General features: G+C 46.5%; 1 protein-coding gene across 2 annotated transcripts in view; it reads right to left on the bottom strand.

Moving 5' to 3' along the window:
• Window positions 1-17122, bottom strand: part of SNRK (SNF related kinase) — a 163467-nt gene that overhangs the window by 116239 nt on the left and 30106 nt on the right. For both annotated transcript variants that reach the window (XM_060307855.2, XM_060307857.2), the window contains 2 exons: window positions 16714-16833; window positions 15079-15192 (listed from right to left, as the gene is read on the bottom strand). The gene's annotated coding sequence lies outside the window, so the exon portion shown is untranslated. The remainder of the gene's footprint in view (window positions 1-15078; window positions 15193-16713; window positions 16834-17122) is intronic.

Here is a 17122-nt window from a genome sequence, read left to right as displayed (position 1 = left end):
ATTCAGTGACTCTGGGGTCTCCTTGTGGTTGGTGCCCACCGACAAGCCCTGTTCCTCGAATCAGCTGGGAAACCCTTCAGGGTGGGCAGTGACTTGCCATAGACAAAAAGGAGACAGGTCAGTGGGGGGACAGTGTGACAGAAGGTGCTGTGAGTGGGGGGAGGCTTCTATTAGGAGATCTCACAAATGCGAATGGCTGCTATCAGGGTGGTAAGCTGCTAACCAGTGTTTTCACAGATGAGACAAAAAAAAAAAGAGCCAACTTTAAATACAGCTTGAGTGATGATTAAGTTACCATTAGGCCTGTCTGCAAATGAGTGAAAATCCAAAAGAATAGTGATTTAAATAGCACAGAAGTTTCTTTCCCTCCTTGTAAATGAATCCAGCAGGAGGGAGCTGGGCTGCCGTGATGGTTCTGTGAGGTTGTCAGGGACCCAGGCTCCTTCTGTCTTATCACTCTGCCACCCTCAGCTCATGGGCCAATGTGATGATTTGACTATTGAAGCTTCAGCCTTGATCAAGTCTAGAGTCTGGCCCAGGAGATAGAGGAAGGCATGAAAGGGTCCCTTCCTTCTAATAAGGTAAGTTGCATGTAACCCTCCCATGTATATTCCACTGGTCGGAACATGTTCTCATGTTCTCGCTACAGGAGAGGATGGGAAATGGATTTTATTCTGGGGAGCTGTTGCACAGCTAAGAAAGGGAAGGCTGATATTGGGGTCAATGGTTAGCAATTGTTGCCCCCAGGAAGTTACATCAGAAGGGAGAACTCGGGACTTCTTTTTCACAAGTACCACAGACCTTCCACACGAGACTCTTCTAGGGCAATCGTCTCATTTAATCAATACAACTTCCCTGGGTTTGTGTTATTTCCACTTTCCAAAGGTAGAAGGATTCCAAGAGTTTGTGTCACTTATCCAAAGCAGCTCCACAAGCTATGCCATTGGCCTTCTAATTCTTCAGAATCAGCCCTGAGTGGTCACAAAGCCCCTTCCTCTGTAGCACCGAGAGGGGCAGGTGGATGGGCCTGGGGATGGCGGTGTGGGTCTCTCAGGGTCTCTCAGCTCCAGGCACGGTCACCTCTACACATTTATGTCTTCCTAACTCCGAACCCTGCCACGCAGGACTCCAGGAGCCCATCACATGGCAAATTGTACACATCACCCCAGCCCTGCTCTTACCCTGGAGGCTGGAAACCCTAGGCTGGGCCACCGGCTGGCTTGCTATTCAAGTTGATGTTAGCATTCTGGGGCAGATTCACTCATCCCCGATTTGCAGCTGTACCCACTTTTGTTGAGGACATGCTTGTGCTGGAAGGGTTGGAGGGCGCTTACCGCAGACCCCAGAGAGCCAAAGGGAAAAAGGAGCATCAGTCCCGAGCTGGGCTCCCCCGGGGCTGAGACATCTGTTGTTAGGAAGGAACACGTAAAACTAAAAAGAAACCGCCTTTGGCTGGCTCTGTCTTCTCTTGATGGTTATTTGGGTTCCTTTCATATTTTCAATGAACTCTCTTGAGGGATTAGGAAATTTAATGTTTAAATCATTGAGGATGAGGAATGAGCCAAAGAGGAGTAACTTTAAAGAAAGAGACTAGTTCTGTTCTGCCTACGAACTGCCCGTTCCGACCCCCTGGCCGGTGTGTGCAGCCTGACTGTTCGAAAGCACACAGTGTCTGCATTGCTGGGGGAGGACCACAGAGGCTTCTGGACTCCACACAAGGTCATTCCACATGAGCTTGGGGCTGACTCCCTAAAAGCGCGTCTCCCGTGAAGAGGACAGAGTCTGGGTTACCCATTCCTTCGGTGGACCTCCAACTCCACAGATCACACCCCTCCACTACTGTCCTTCTGACCGCTACAGAGAATCCTTCTGAAAGGCTCTTAATTTCTGTTTTAAAATACCTTTCAATAAAAGACGTAAAAGTAAATGCTTGTTTATTATAAATTCAGAAGAGAAACTGAAAAGAAGGGAAGAAAAACTGCCTGTTATTCTATCACCCAGAGATAACCGTGACTAACCTTTCGTATATTTTTCTAAGCACATATACGTGTATGTTCGTATGTACATGCATGTGTGTGTAAAAAGCTTTTGAAAAGCAAATATGGCCTCAGACTATTTTATAACCAGCTTTTTACCACTTAGCAATAGGCCACAGACATCTTTCTATGTCAATAAATATATACCTACAATATTTTTCTTAGTGACTGAAGATATTACATTGTACCATCATTTTTTAAAAATCCCCTATTGTTGGACAGTAAGATTAGTTCATTGCTCTATTTTTGGAAAAAAATTATTACTATTATTATTACTAAAGATCTTAGGGTACATGCTTGATTATATGCTTAGAATAAACTCCTAGAAGTAGAATGCTGGGCAAATGCTTTGCAAACTGTTAGGAGTTTTTGATATACGTGGTCAAATTTATCTATAGAAAAGTTGTCATAATTTACATTCATCTCCCATGTATGAGGAGATTCCTGATGTTCTAGTTTACACTAGACACTATGTTTTTCTTTCTGAAAAGAAAAGGTTACAGATCATGACATTCTGTAACCTTTTGGGAAAGAACCACAGTTGCATATCCATCCTATACACAAAGCTTTCCTTCCACGACAGCTCCATCTGAGAAATCAGGCCCCCAAAGGAGCCAAATTAGACCCAAATTCAAATATATCTGGGTCTCAGAACATCCTCTCATTTCCATCAGCCTCTGAACACACATCTGGCCAAACAACTCTCTGTGATTTGTGACCTGGACTGGATTCAACGCTGACCTAGATAGAGAGTACTTTGGATCTCATTACCCGCCCTTCAAACCATCTGGTGCTGGCTAAACAGGTTATCCACGCAGTAGGAACCTCCATCCCTCAACTGGCTTTCTTCTTGCCAGGTTTCTTCCAAAATAAATATTTTCTACCTAGCTCCTTACACACAAAAAAGAGGATGTGGATTATCTTCTGCATATCTTAACCTGATAGACGAGAAGCTTATTTTTTAGAACTTAGCAGTTCTACAGATTCAATCACAGTTCCCTGGATGGACCAGGAGACAGTGAAAAGGCAGAGAAGGGGAGAAGGAATGAATTCCCATGGTCACAGAACTGGGGCCTGAGGCGTTGCCTCTGCATGTTATCTCACTTATGTTAATATTTAAAATATTTGTGGTTGGGGGGGAAATGCCAATTATCTTCAAAACAGAGAATCTGTTCTTGGCTACAAGTGTTTTTTTCAAATTCCTAGAATTAAAGCAGCTTGTTCTTCCAGGCTCATGAGCTATTTTTATCTGCAAAAATATGGAGCACACACACGTGTTCCCACGTTCATCTATGTGCACGGACGCTGGGCTTCGTTACTGTCCCTTAGCTCTGTTGAAGGCAGAGCTAAGGGACAGTAAGCTTGGGGCTTTACCACCTTTGCAGAAGTGTATTGCTGTGGGGTGAAGGACTGTCTTCCTTTATAATTACTCATTTTCTCAAATGACATTTTGGGATTTTTAAAAGCAGTCATGGAAAACAACACAGTTACATAGAAAACAAACTTATGGTTACCAAAGGGGAAAGGGGCAGAGAGATAAATGAGGAGTATGGGATTAACAGATAACACTACTATACATAAAACAGATAAACAACAAGAATCTACTGTAGAGCACAGGGAATTATATTCAATATCTTGTCATAACCTATAATGGAAAAGAATCTGAAAAAATATATCTATTATATAACATATATATATCTGAATCAGTGCTGTACACCTGAAAGTAACACAATATTGTAAATTAACTATATTGCGACTTTAAAACATTAAAATCAGTCATATAAAGCAAAATAGACCTATTTTTTTGAACCTCTATTGTTCATTGTGTTGTGTTGTTATGGTCTCTCTTCTTTTGACCCTGGCATTTCTTTACTCATGCACAACATCCTTATCGAGGGCCTCCTGTGGGCAGAGCCCTCCGCTGGGTACCGTGGAAGGCCTCAAGACAGAATCCCTCGTCCAGCTCTGTCCCCAACCAGCTGTCAGGAAGGGGTCCCTGCACTTCACACAGCCACAGTTTATGCACCTTTAAAACAAGGCACCTGGCCTTATTGCCTACAGGCACTGACTCCCCTGCACTTGTGGGCTCCTCACGGTCCGGGGGGTGGGGGGAGATGTCCTGAGCAGGCTCTGGCTGGCATCCCAGGCCATAGGTCAGAGGGACACATGGCTTGCTCTGGAAGTGAAGCGAGTCAAAGCTGGATGGAACCCCGCCCCGAGCCATGCCCACAATCACGTGTAAGCCCAACGGATGCTGAGGTCCTAACAAAGGGGTCTGATCCAAACTCACGCCATTGTAGACATATATCTGTGGCTCTATTAAAATGTTTTGTGATGAACATTTTCAAAAATACGCAATATAGACAGAAGAAGAAAATGAAAACTCAGGCACTCATCACTGAGCTCCAACAATTTTAACTCTGCCCCTGACCCTCCGAATCCCAGACATCCTGTCATTTTACCCGTAAGCGCTTCAGTGCGTGTCTGTAGTTAGAAAGGGTGTTTTAGAAATATAACCGCCATGCCGTTATCCACAAAATTAACAGTTATTCCTTAATATCAGGTTAGTTCTCTTAAAGATGTCTCTTTAGGGCTTTTTTGCAAATCAGGATCCAAACAAGGCTCACACTTTTGTTTTGATGGTCCCTTCTGTTCTGGAACAGTTTCCACTCCTTTGTAAATTTTCACTTCCTTGCAGTTGGTTCGTTGAAGACACCAGGTCATTTATTTTGTAGGATGTCCCACGTTCCGGACTGGGTTGCTTGCTTCCTTGTAGTGCTGCTTAATTTGTTCTTCAGTCCCCTTTACTCCCTGTAAACTGGTAAGACATCTAGAGGCTTGATTAATTTCCGGATCAATTTTTTTTTAAGGCAAGAATGTGTCCGAGTTGATGCTGTGTATTTGACATTGATTGCATCCCCTTAGGGAGCACATCCGGTCTGGTCATCCCACTTATAGTGACAGATCAGAGGGCTCAGGTAGCTAAGTAAGGGGGTGACCTTGACGGGAAGCAGAAGAGATGGGATTTGGACCTTCTCAGTCTGATTCCAGAATCGACAATTTTAGCCACTCCCCCATCTTTCAGAAAAAACAAGTGCTCCACTTTTATAACTTTCTCTCTGTTTCTGGACTCCTGTACCCACCACCCATCTTTCCCCTGTACCAAGGACAAACACCACTAGTTGTAGGTCAGATCCCGTAGTTTAAATTGGGGAGGAACACAAGATCAGTGCTTTCAAGCACCAGGAGGTCCAGGTGTGGCTTGGGTGCTCCTTCTTTCCGCTGGGTCATGGTCAGAGGTGTAAGAGGTGGGGAGGGTCCGGGAAGGGGGTGGCATGTGACAAGAGTTTTCCTTGGCCACTGCATTTCTCTCCAGCCCTAAACCCTCCAGGCACTGGATGCAAGAGCCTGGGACCCCACGGTGCCAAATGTCAAAGGGATTGAGAATGACTATGAAAGTGTGATCACATTTCCAGTCTTTATCATGAATTTCCCATTTCCTTTTGCCTTCTTTTCATGCCCTCTGCTGCCATGATTTTTCTCTCGGTTTCTCTCAGTTTTCACTGGCCTCATCTGTCTTGTCCCTCCCTCATGGGACAGGGGCCCTTTAGAACAATCACACACTGAAATTACACGCCAACGGCAGTCAAGGTAGCAAGGGAAAGGTGGGCATCACAGGTGCTGACCTCTGACGTCTCTGCAAGTCTAAACCTGAGGGTCTACCTCCACCTTGCACGTAGGGAGAGACTCCCGCGAGAGAGTCCTAGCCAGGTCCTGGACACAGGGACCCCAGGGAGCTGAGGGGTGGAGAAGGCAGAGAAACCGGAGAAGACTGGGGAGAGAAATACCGTCTGATGGGAAATAGAGAAATCCCTCCCAGCGGGCTCTGGTGCTGTGCTTCTCTTTAATTCACCAAGGTTGTGTTCTTCCTGTCCACGCGTGAGCTGGGCTACAGGCCTCAGGCCTCCTAGAGGCCGCAGATGTACTTGTTCTTGCCTTTTGTGGTGGTGACTGCCTTTGTGCATTGCTCTCCTTCATTTACAAGGAATATTTGCAGAGATTCGTACCATCTACAAGGTCGTGAACCCTCACAATGACTCTTCGAGTGAAGGATCATCATCACACTCACGGTCACTTGAATACAAGACTCAGAGCCTGTAAATGCTTGAGGTTCCCCCATGATGAAGCGGCTGGGCCAGGACTTGAACCCATGTGCCTGGAAAGCTGAGCATCTTCCCCTATGACCACCCCCTACCCCCAACCCGCCCACACAAGGTTTGCTTCAGAGAAACAAGAAGGGCTTGGGTGTCACTTTCTTCAGGACCCAGTGACTCTTCTTCCCAAGAACTCGGTTGAGAGCGCCGGTTCCACGCGCTTTGTTTGTGGTCAGCGTCCCGTGGGAAAGGGTCAGCTGGCTGTTCAGAGCAGGACAGAATTTTTGGTGAGGCCTCCCTTCCCCGCTCTAAGTAATGAGAGCATTGGTACTCCCAAGGGGGTCTCCTTGGGACACATTCCTTGTTGTTATTGCTATTGATGTGGTTTGTGGTTTTGCCTTTTTAAATTAAAAATCATCGTTTCTCTAATCGGGAGTCATATGTGTTCATTTTGAGACTCTTAGAAAAATGGAGAAAAGCATAAAGAAAATCAGTCTTGTCCGGTCTCCTGCCACCTCAAGCCACAGCGAGGACTTGGTGGGTTCCCTTCTTGCCTCCTGTGCCCCTGCAGATGCCCGCCCCACGTTCCTCTGTGCCTGGAGCCTCACAACAGGCCTCACGTCCTCTCCTATGGCAGGGTTCGGCTACGAGGGAGGCCTGGCAGGGGGAAGGACAGTGTGGTTGGGAATTTATTCCCCTCGCTCCCTCTCTGCAAGGTCACCTCTGCCGAAGGTCACTGCTCCTTTCAAGACCCAGGAGTCAAACAAGCCACTTGCCCCCCCACAGGCTCTGGTAACCGTTCCTAATCTCCTTCCTTTGGGCCCCGGGTGGTAGGGCTCTGGGTGGTAAAGCCCCAGCTACCGCAGCACTGGTTGTTCCCCCCCACCCCACGCTGCCCACACTTTCATAAATAATCCCTCCCCAGGTTATCCTGTTTTGAACGTGCCATCTGTTTTCTGTTGGGAACTGGACTGCCTCACCTTCTGACTCATTGGTATGTCAAGACCTTTCCCTTGAAGCTCCCATGGCCATGCTGTTTTCTGAGGTTTCCAAAGCAATGTATGAAGTAGAGCCTGGAATAAACTTGGGGGTCCTGGGGCAAGAAGGCATCTAATTTCTTGACTCCCAGTAGCACCCCTCACCTGACCTGGCTCGGAACTGCCCAGGCCTGTGTCCACACGTTGTGATGTGTCACACACCTCCACCCACTCCCAAGCACCTCCTACTGCCCCTATATCTCCATTAAAGCCACTCCTTTTGTCACCAGAATTATCTCCACGAGGTCCCGCTTGGAAAGGAAGTTGTAGCAGAGGAGGAAGGAATCCTGACTTTTTCACCCCAGAGGCCTCTGCACATGACGCTGCCTCAGACCCCTGCCCACTGCCTGGCTGAGTCTACCTGCCCCTCTTATCTCGGCTTTGAAGCCTTCTCTGAGCTCTGCACCCTCGTGCTCTTCCGTGTTGTAACTCTCCTCATGAGGTCCATGAGGGCAGGCACCATGTCCTACTCACCCTTCTACCTGACACCCGCCCATAGCACCTGGCAGATAATAAACACTCCATCAGTAAGTTGAATACTGTACATTTGGGACATCCTCCAGTATCAAGTTTTCCCATTAGCCCCACGTTGAAGGACTATTTCCATTTGGAAGAACCCTTGAATTGAAGGAGCCAGCCATTGCTTCCTGGAATACTGTATATACGTCAGAAGCCATTTACCCATCCCCACAGGCACTAAGGTGACGGGACCCTGCAAAGGTGTGTTTGTGGGAGGTGGGCGTGGGGAAGAGAACAAAAGGTGCACCTTTGTCAGAAACTTTTGTGGGGCTGTTGACGCGGGAGGAGGCAAGAGTGTGAAAGCAGAGCCGGGGAGTCGGAAGAAAATTCTGGTCCATCATTTTCCCAAGAGCCAGGTGTATAAAAAAACACCGGTGCTGCAGACGGTCCTACGAAGATAGACTTCAGATGCAATTTCAGTCCTCTGGAGTCACTTCTGAATTTATTTACCATATTGAACTTTACCTCCTAGTGCGGGGTCAGGGGAGCTTTGAGTATTAGTGAAATATTTCAAACCTCCCTTTAAGAGGAAAATATGAATACCTCTATCTGCACAAAGAAACAGTGGAAAGATATACAAGGAACTAGTGAAGTGATGACTTCCGGGGGTGGAGTGGAGGACCCAAACAGACTGGGTAGCAGAGAGAGGGAAACTTCTCAATTATAACTTTTGATATTGACTTTTTTTTTTTTTTTTTTTTGCGCGGTACGCGGGCCTCTCACTGTTGTGGCCTCTCCCGTTGGGGAGCACAGGCTCTGGACGCGCAGGCTCACGGGCCCAGCCGCTCCGCGGCATGTGGGATCCTCCCGGACCGGGGCACAAACCTGTGTCCCCTGCATCGGCAGGCGGACTCTCAACCACTGCACCACCAGGGAAGCCCTGATATTGACTTTTGAATCACAGGAATTTATAACCTATTTAAAAAAGAAAACCACGTTTGAAAAACCTTCCCTGAGAAGAGCAATAACTTTCCATCTTTTTTTTCACTTCAACCCACTCAGGTGGGGCAAGAGACCTCGTTGTCCATTTATTCTGTCCTTTTACACTTTCCAATGGAAGAAACAATGGGACTTGTTTATAATAACAAAGTGTCAACGCATAAGCAGTTTGCTTTTGGGGAGAGGGGGTAGCATTACGTGAACATTTGCTTTGGCAACTGGGGTATGATGATTCCTATTTGAACCACAACGTATCTTCCAATTTAGTTAACTAGAGAATTACCGGCCCCAAATACTGATGTGGCAAATACAGAAACCTAAACATCTTAGAGAAGATCAGAAAATCTAAAACCAACCACGTGGATAACACAGTAGCAGCAACTGCTCAGACAGAAAACAAAACTTGCTTCCTCCTCAGTGTGGGCATTTGGCTGTTGACAGTTTTGCAGGCACAGCAGGAGCTCTGCAAGCTGCCACATGTTGCATAGATGATAGAATTTTGGATAAATGCTGAATAGAAGTATTCTGGTGACACGCTCATTTTGGTGCATGAATTCCGAATTCAGTCACCCTTAATGATTCACGTAATAAGTTAATAGTAGAAAGTGATTAGTTCTCCCTAAATGCCAGCTGGAGGATTGCGTGGCATTCACCCAGAAGAGCAGAAAGGACTCATATGTTTGGAAAGCAATTTGCGTCCATCAGGAGAATTCTTGCATCTCCAGTGGCCTTTGAGACCACTTCCAAAATGGCTCTATTAGAATTATTGTACCGGTAAAAATTTATAAAGCTACCCTGCTCCGAGGTGGCCAGAGTCCTAGAGAATTTGGACTCTGTGATGGAAAAGACCACCCATCTAAATCATGCTTTTTCCCAGTGGGAAGCAGCCCTTCAAACAATGAAGGTCCTTCTTAAGTATCAGCTTTGGCCTCTGGGATAACTTTTCTGAAAGAGCTTGCTGGGTGAGTTGCAAACCCTTGGGGAAATGTTTTCACAAGGAAGTTCTAAGAACTGTCGAGGACTGAGTAGCTCTACCCTTCCGTACGTTTTTAACCACAGTTAAGCTTCCCTGGTAAGGAGTGATGGAGCTTTCGAGGCAGTGATTTTAGACCCTCTGACCCCCTCGACCCTCTTGTCCTAGATCTTCCCAGCATCTGTCCTGTTCTATCCTGTCTCTCACATCGAATTCTACACCGACATTTGGACTTAGGGGCCCTCTTGGGCTTCCCTAACTCTGATCATCTCATGCTATCACTTGTGACTTGCACCCACTCTTCTTACACCTGATCCAGCTCCAGCTCCAGGGGACCAAAGAGGAGGTAAGATGCACTAAAATGAAATCCCCACGGCTCTTGAATCCAAACACCTCTACGCCTTAGCCTGCCATGGTTAACCATCACGGACGCTTAGGAGAACGCTGAGCCACGTGGCATGGATCTGTACTTCCCAGGAACTGAGAATACGGGTACGTACGGGGTTGACGGTCAGCTGGTTAAATACTGAATTACTTCCCCGTCACTTTGGTACAGCTATTGTCCCGCTACCTTGAGCACCTAGGCCCCTGGAACTCCCTAGACCTTCCCCTAAACCTGCAGCTTTAGGGACAATATCTGGCCAATCAGGGGCAGGAGTGGGGGTAGGGCCTTGGTTGGGTACCCTTGGCCAAAATCCATCCCGATTGGCCGATACCTGAGCCAGACTAGTTGTTATCTATCTCAAATATCAACCTTTACAAGTGAGCCATGGTCTTAGAGATTTCCAGATAAATAAATGAAAAAGAAAAAAGTCAGACAAGTGACGGCTGTGCCGATACTCCCAGCTGGCAGCCTCTTCTCTTCAAAGGCTGCCCCAGAGGTGTAAGCAGATGATTTACTAAAACAGATGATTTACTAAATACTGCCTTTTGCCAAATCCCCAGAGACCCTTGAAGGTTGGGTGCTAAGAAAGTTCAAGTTATTATTAGGCACGTGGTCTATGTAGGTCACTGCCAAGTGCTGGCAAAGAAAAGCCAAGCAAGCAGGCTAACCCTGGCTGGAATGTGGATGAGGAACTGCAAGCCCTTCTCTAAACAGGAAACATGCCTGAAATCTCTTTTGTCTCCAGAAGGACTTGGCTTCTTCACCTGTAAAATGAGGGTCCTATTAATGACCCCCTTCACCAGTGTCTCAGGATTTTGGACAAGAAATAAGCCTCTTTAGGAAAAAGTGGGGGAACCCACCAGGGAAGAGTATTGGGAGATCCAGCTTCATCCTGTAGACGCTTGGATCCTTTGGATTTTCTGTCGCTGCCACACGGCAGTGCTTGGCTTGCATGTTACCTGGCAGCCCCTGAGAGGGACCGTGGCCATGAGTGGGGCAGGAAACAGCTCCAGGAATTCAAGGTCTTGACTAAAGGAAAGAGCAGATCTGTGCTTCCAGTTCTGCTTGGACACAGGCGTTTTTCAGATGCTCACAGGAAGATGACTCGTGTCAAGCTTTCAACCATTTGGACAAAGTTCAGGATTGTTCTTTAGCAAGATCTCTTCCTGGGCAAAAAGGAACACACGCATTTCCTAGGCATCCTGTTGGGCGGTGATGTCCCCTCTTTACCAAAGCTCTCCGAGCTGGAAGGGCATCCGCACAGGCAGGAGAGACAGAGGGATTGGGGCCACGTGTCTGGGGGAGGGTGGTGGGCTTGGAGGTGTCTGGGGGTATTGCTGGAACGCAGGTGCAGCAGGACCCTCCCGGGCAGGAAGGAAGAGCTAGGACAGGCGAGAAAGCAGTGGATCTGCCCGTGCTGATGTGCCTCCTGGCGGGAGGTTTCCAGGCTGAGTCACCCCGTGTGAACCTGGCAAAGAATGGGAAACCATTGGGAGAGAGAACAGGAAGAACCAAATTCAGGCCAAGCGAGAGGGAAGGGGTGGGGTCACGGGATTTCTGGGACAGTGGAGCCCAAACTGAGCCCTAAGCATGCTCCTTTTTTTTTTTTTAAGAAAAATTAAAACTCAGCTAAGGTACACTTCCTCCTGTTTTACAGAACATGTGAGGTGAACATCTTCAGTTTTATTTATGTCCTAAATAAGCATATGTAGCACTTATTTGGTGCCAAGCACTCTTCCAGAGTTTGACAAGTTTTAACCTATTTAGTCCCCAGGACAATCAGAGGTCTTATGATTATTCCCATTTTACGGCGAGGAAACTTGAGGCATGGCAGAAAGGGTTACGTGGCTTTACCCAAGGGGAGGAGAAGCCGAGGCTGGACCCCAGGCAGCCTGGTTTCCATGTCTGTGCTTTCGACTCTTGAATTGATTTTTTAATAGACTTTATTTTTTTAGAACAGTTTTAGATTTATAGAAAAATTAAGAAGACAGCACACAGGGTTCCAATACATCCTGTATCCAGTTTCCCCTGTTACAAACATCTTACATTAAGGTGGTGTATTTGTTACACGTAATGAGCTAGTATTGATCATTATTATTAATGGAAGTCCACAGCTTATTTGGATTTCCTTAATTTTTACCTAATGTCTTGTTCTGTTCCAAGATCCCATCCAGGTTACTGCATTCCTCATGTCTGCTTAGGTTCCTCCCGGCTGTGGCAGTTTCTCTGACTTTCCTTGTTTCCCACGACGTTGATAGTTTCGAGCAGTGCTGGTCAGGTGTTTTGGGATGTGTCTGATGATTTTTCTCCTAATTAGACTGGGGCCCAACCCTTGTCTTTTTTTTTAAAAAAACATCTTTATTGGAGTATAATTGCTTTACAATGTTGTGTTAGTTTCTGCCGTATAACAAAGTGAATCAGCTATATGTATACATATATCCCCATATCCCCTCCCTCTTGGGCCTCCCTCCCACCCTCCCTATCCCACCCCTCTAGGTGGTCACAAAGCAGCGAGCTGATCTCCCCCAACCCTTGCCTTTTGATCGTTACAGTGAGCTCTTGCAAGGCAGGTGCCAACCTAACAGGGACATCTGCCATTACTTGACAGAATTCCACACTAGGTATTCTTTTTCTTATGTATTTGGTTCTTTTCAGAAGGAAAAGGAGACTTCTCTTTTGTCGTTGTGCTAACTCATCTGGTTCCGAGTAAAGAAAGTCATGTTACCCTGGACTCTCCCGCTGGGGTAAAGCCCTTGGTTTACGCTAGTTTCCATCTTCCAGGGTTGCAGGGTGCATTTCATTCCTCCAGCTGGGCCCTGTTCATCCCTGTTAAGACTCAGACCCCGGCACAGCTAAGTGTAAAGGGAAAGTCGGGGACTTGGTCCTGTAGGGCTGTGTGGGGTTCTATTTGCTTCCTTCAGCCAACATTTCCTCAAGCCTTGTCACTCCCACTGAAGCCAGAGCATGCGCGGCCAGCTGCCAGGTCGTGGCTCTGTCTCCGCAGCTCTCCATCCCTGCTGTCTCCGGGGAGGCATCTCCTCAGCTAGCTCTGTGTGAGCACATCTGCAGAAGCTACCCCACTCCCCACCTTCCTCAGGTGCTGTCCTGGCAGGTGGACCCTCCTTCCTAGATGATAGACCACACCGTCAGATGGATCCTGACAGTCCAGACTGGGAACACACGCATTTGATTTTCCCAGGGAGAACTCCGATCATAAAGATGTTTACGCATGAGGGAAGTGCTTGATATACGGCCTTGAGGTGATAAAAATACACGCCACCTTCTCAGAAAACTAAAAATAGAATTACCATATGGTCCGGCAATCCCACTCCTGGGCATATACCCAGACAAAACTATAATTCGAAAAGATACATGCACCCCTATGTTCACAGCAGCACTATTCACAATAGCCAAGACATGGAAACAACCTAAATGTCCATCAACAGATGAATGGATAAAGACGATGTGGTACATATATACAATGAAATACTACTCAGCCATAAAAAAGAACGAAATAATGCCATCTGCAGCAACATGGATGCAACTAGAGATTATCATATTAAGTGAAGTAAGTCAGAAAGAGAAAGACAAATACCATATGATATCACTTAAATGTGGAATCTAAAATATGACACAAATGAACGTATCTATGAAACAGAAACAGAATCACGGACATGGAGAACAGACTGGTGGTTGCCAAGGGGGTGGAGGGTGGGAGACGGATTGGGATTTTGGGATTAGCAGATGCAAACTGGTATATAAAGAATGGATAAACAACAAGGTCCTACTGTATAGCACAGGGAACTGTATTCAATATCCTGTGATAAACCATAATGGGAAAGAATATGAAAAAGAATATATATATATATATATATATACGTATAACTGAGTCACTTTATTGTACAGCAGTAACTAACCCAACATTGTAAATCACCTATACTTTAATAGAAAAACTTTTTTTTAAATACACGCCACCTTTTAAAACCATGACAACACAAGAGGCAGGACAGTTGCAAATGAAAGGCCGTTTAAAATATGGCAATGGGCTGCAGGTGTGTAAAGAAAGTTGATTAGGAAAACAGCTAGACGGAAGAGAGTCCTGCCTTCATTCTCATCTCCACTGCGTCCCAGCTCAGAGCCTCACCAAGTTCCAAGGCCAACCCCCAATAACTGCTGGCTATATGAACAAGGGACGCAGAGTAGGCATCTCCTGGCTGCCTCCAACAAGTCGCAGCCCGGGCTTCCCATCTCTTTCCCTCCTTGCCTTCAGTCCGAACAGAGCTAACAACTTCGTGGCTCATTTTACCTTCCCAACCCTCCTCCTGCTAGGTTGAATCATTAGCCTCGGTTCCTCACCTTCTGCAGCGACCACATCCTCTGCTGTGTAACTCTGCAGACCCTCCCACAACCTTGGGAGGGAAACACTTCCCTGCCCCATGATTTTGGACTCGGCTGGAGGGTATCAGCAGACGTGACGCATACAGTGGTTCGAAATGTGCTTGTGTGGTTGGGCGTGTCCTCTTACGCCTCTCCCCGTCACCAGGAGAACAACATGCCCCAGCTAGCTTGCTGGTCCCGGGAGGATGAGAGGCATGTGGGACAGACCTGGACCCAAACAGCAGCGTGGAACCCAACCCAGCTGATCCCAGCCAGGATCAGCCAAACCCCAGCTCAAATGTATGGGTGAGAAACAAACGCTCCGTGGAACGCCATCAAGCTTTCAAACCCTTTGGTACCAGCAACAGTACCTGCGGAGTAATACGCAGGACGAAGGTTTCTGGGAAGAGGAGACTTCATGTCCCAGGAGACCATTCCTTTCTTACATGAGCCTTCCTGATGATGTCACCGTCACCGGGACTCACCTCTCCCAGAAAGCATTGGTCTGTTAGTAATAACAGTAAGTAGCATTCACCTGGGGTTTTATGGGCAAGAGGCAGCAGCAACATACAACTATCTTATGAGGTGGAGAGGCCGGGATTATCACGTTCATTTTGCAAAGAGAAAATTAAATACTCAGACGAGTTGGGTGACTCACCAAGACTGGACCAGGAGGCAGCCGTCTGAAGGAACAACGCGATAAGGAGTTCCTCATACTCGGGAGAAGTCACGTGTGTGCTCGCGCAGGCGCCTTTCATTTTTGTAACATTTCCTGTTATTAAAGGGATACAGGCCAATTGCAGAAAACTAGGAAAACGCGGGAAGCATTAGTAAGTTTCCATCCTACCTAGTAGTATTTTGATCTATTTCTCTGTGTTATTTTTGTTGTTATTATTTTTTTGGCCGTGTCACACGGCTTGCGGGATCTTAGTTCCCCGACCAGTTGCTCCCTGGAGTGGAAGTTCGGAAGTCCTAACCACTGGTACACCAGGGAAGTCCCTCTCTGTGTTATTTTTAATGCATGTATATTTATTATATATTTTTATAAGTTAGAAGCATACTGTATATATAAGAACATTTCCTATGGCATTTAAAATTCTTTAAAGACAGTTTTTAATGCATACTGTGTTCTATGACTTAGTCTAATTTGTTTAAACATTCTCTATTACTGTAAATGTAGCCTGTTTGTAATTTTTTTGCCACGAAAAACAATGTTTTGGTGAAATCTTTGTTGGCACGGGAGGTAATTTATGTATTTAGTGCATGGCTGGTATAAATGGTAGCTGGTATAAATCTTTGTCTAAATCCCTGATAATTTCCTTATAATAAACTTCCAGATGAACTTCTGGGTTAATGAGTTTTAACATTGAAATAGTTTTTGTCAAACTGCTTTCCAGAAAGGATGTCCCATTTCTATTGCTAATTATGATGTTGCAGTTGCCCATCTCACAGCCTCCTCACTAGCACTGAGTATTTTCTTTAAAACAAAGTATTGCTAATTTGATGGGTAAAAAATGGTAGTTTCTTGTCGCATTTTTCATTCCTAGTGAGACTAAAAATTACCGCATAATTATTAACCATCAGTAACAGGATGACTGGGTAGAGGAGGCATCTGGATCAGGGCCTGGCATAATAGTTCTGAACGAATGAATTACCAAAGGAGGACCACGCTGTGCATGTGAGTAGAACTGCTAAGACTATGTGTTAAGGACTGAGGTTCTTGATTGTGTGGACAGGGATTTATCCCCAGTCCTTTCTTGATCAAAAGGACAAAATGCTGGGATAGAAGTGAGGTTTTCGAGTGTCTACTGGGGTGACAGGACTGAGAACGAGTTGCTGGGCTTTGGAACTGGTGGACCGGCCAATGAGAACGCTCTTCGGGAAAAGGAGCTGGTAATGCAGCCCCTGGTAATTTGCAGCCCCTGGCCAGTAATCTGGGGGCTGGAGCTGCCAGTGGTGCCCTCACTCCTCCAGTCAACCCCTGACGCCCCAAGCACACACTTGTGGTCACGGGGTGTACTTGGACTCTGCAGACGATTCTGTTCTCAAGGGGAAGTTAGGACTGCGAACTGGAGCTGTGCCATCGGACTGCGTCATGATGTGACTCAGCCACTAGGCTGGCTGAACTGGATTAACCCCTGCTGTTTCTGTTTCTCCAAGCCTGGCCGAGACCTCCTCCCTCCTGCCCTAGGTGAGGAGCCCCACCCCCGCCCAGAGCACTCTTGTAGTAATTATTACCCTGCCCTGTAATTTTTCATTCACAAACTATATGCCTCTCCTTGAAGCAAACTACCTGAGGGTGGACGTAGGGTTTCATTATCTTGTATCTTCGGCAGCCAGGAGTGTGAGAATGAATGAATGAATGCTCCAGGAGTATCCAGAGTGCACCAAGAATAAACCAGGGCCTTGGAAACTGGGTGGGAGAAACAGCCAGAGATCAGTCTTTATTAATATGTTTCATGATGGAGTTTTGCTCGACTGAGAAGTTATAACTTGGATATTAGTCTCTGTGGTTGGTTGAGTTTGAGGCAAAGACTACATCCCACATCCCCGTGCCTTGAAGTTTTCTGGTTTTGCTCTGATTTGAGCCATGTCTCAGCAAAAGCGGGAATTTTTTTTTTTTTTTTTTTTTTTTTTTGTGGTACGCGGGCCTCTCACTGTTGTGGCCTCTCCCGTTGCGGAGCACAGGCTCCGGAAGCGCA

The sequence above is a fragment of the Globicephala melas genome, chromosome 11 (assembly GCF_963455315.2).
Source record: "Globicephala melas chromosome 11, mGloMel1.2, whole genome shotgun sequence".
In the NCBI taxonomy this organism is placed as follows: domain Eukaryota; kingdom Metazoa; phylum Chordata; class Mammalia; order Artiodactyla; family Delphinidae; genus Globicephala; species Globicephala melas.
Note: the sequence above shows the minus strand (reverse complement) of the source record. Positions and strands in the feature narration are given on the sequence as shown.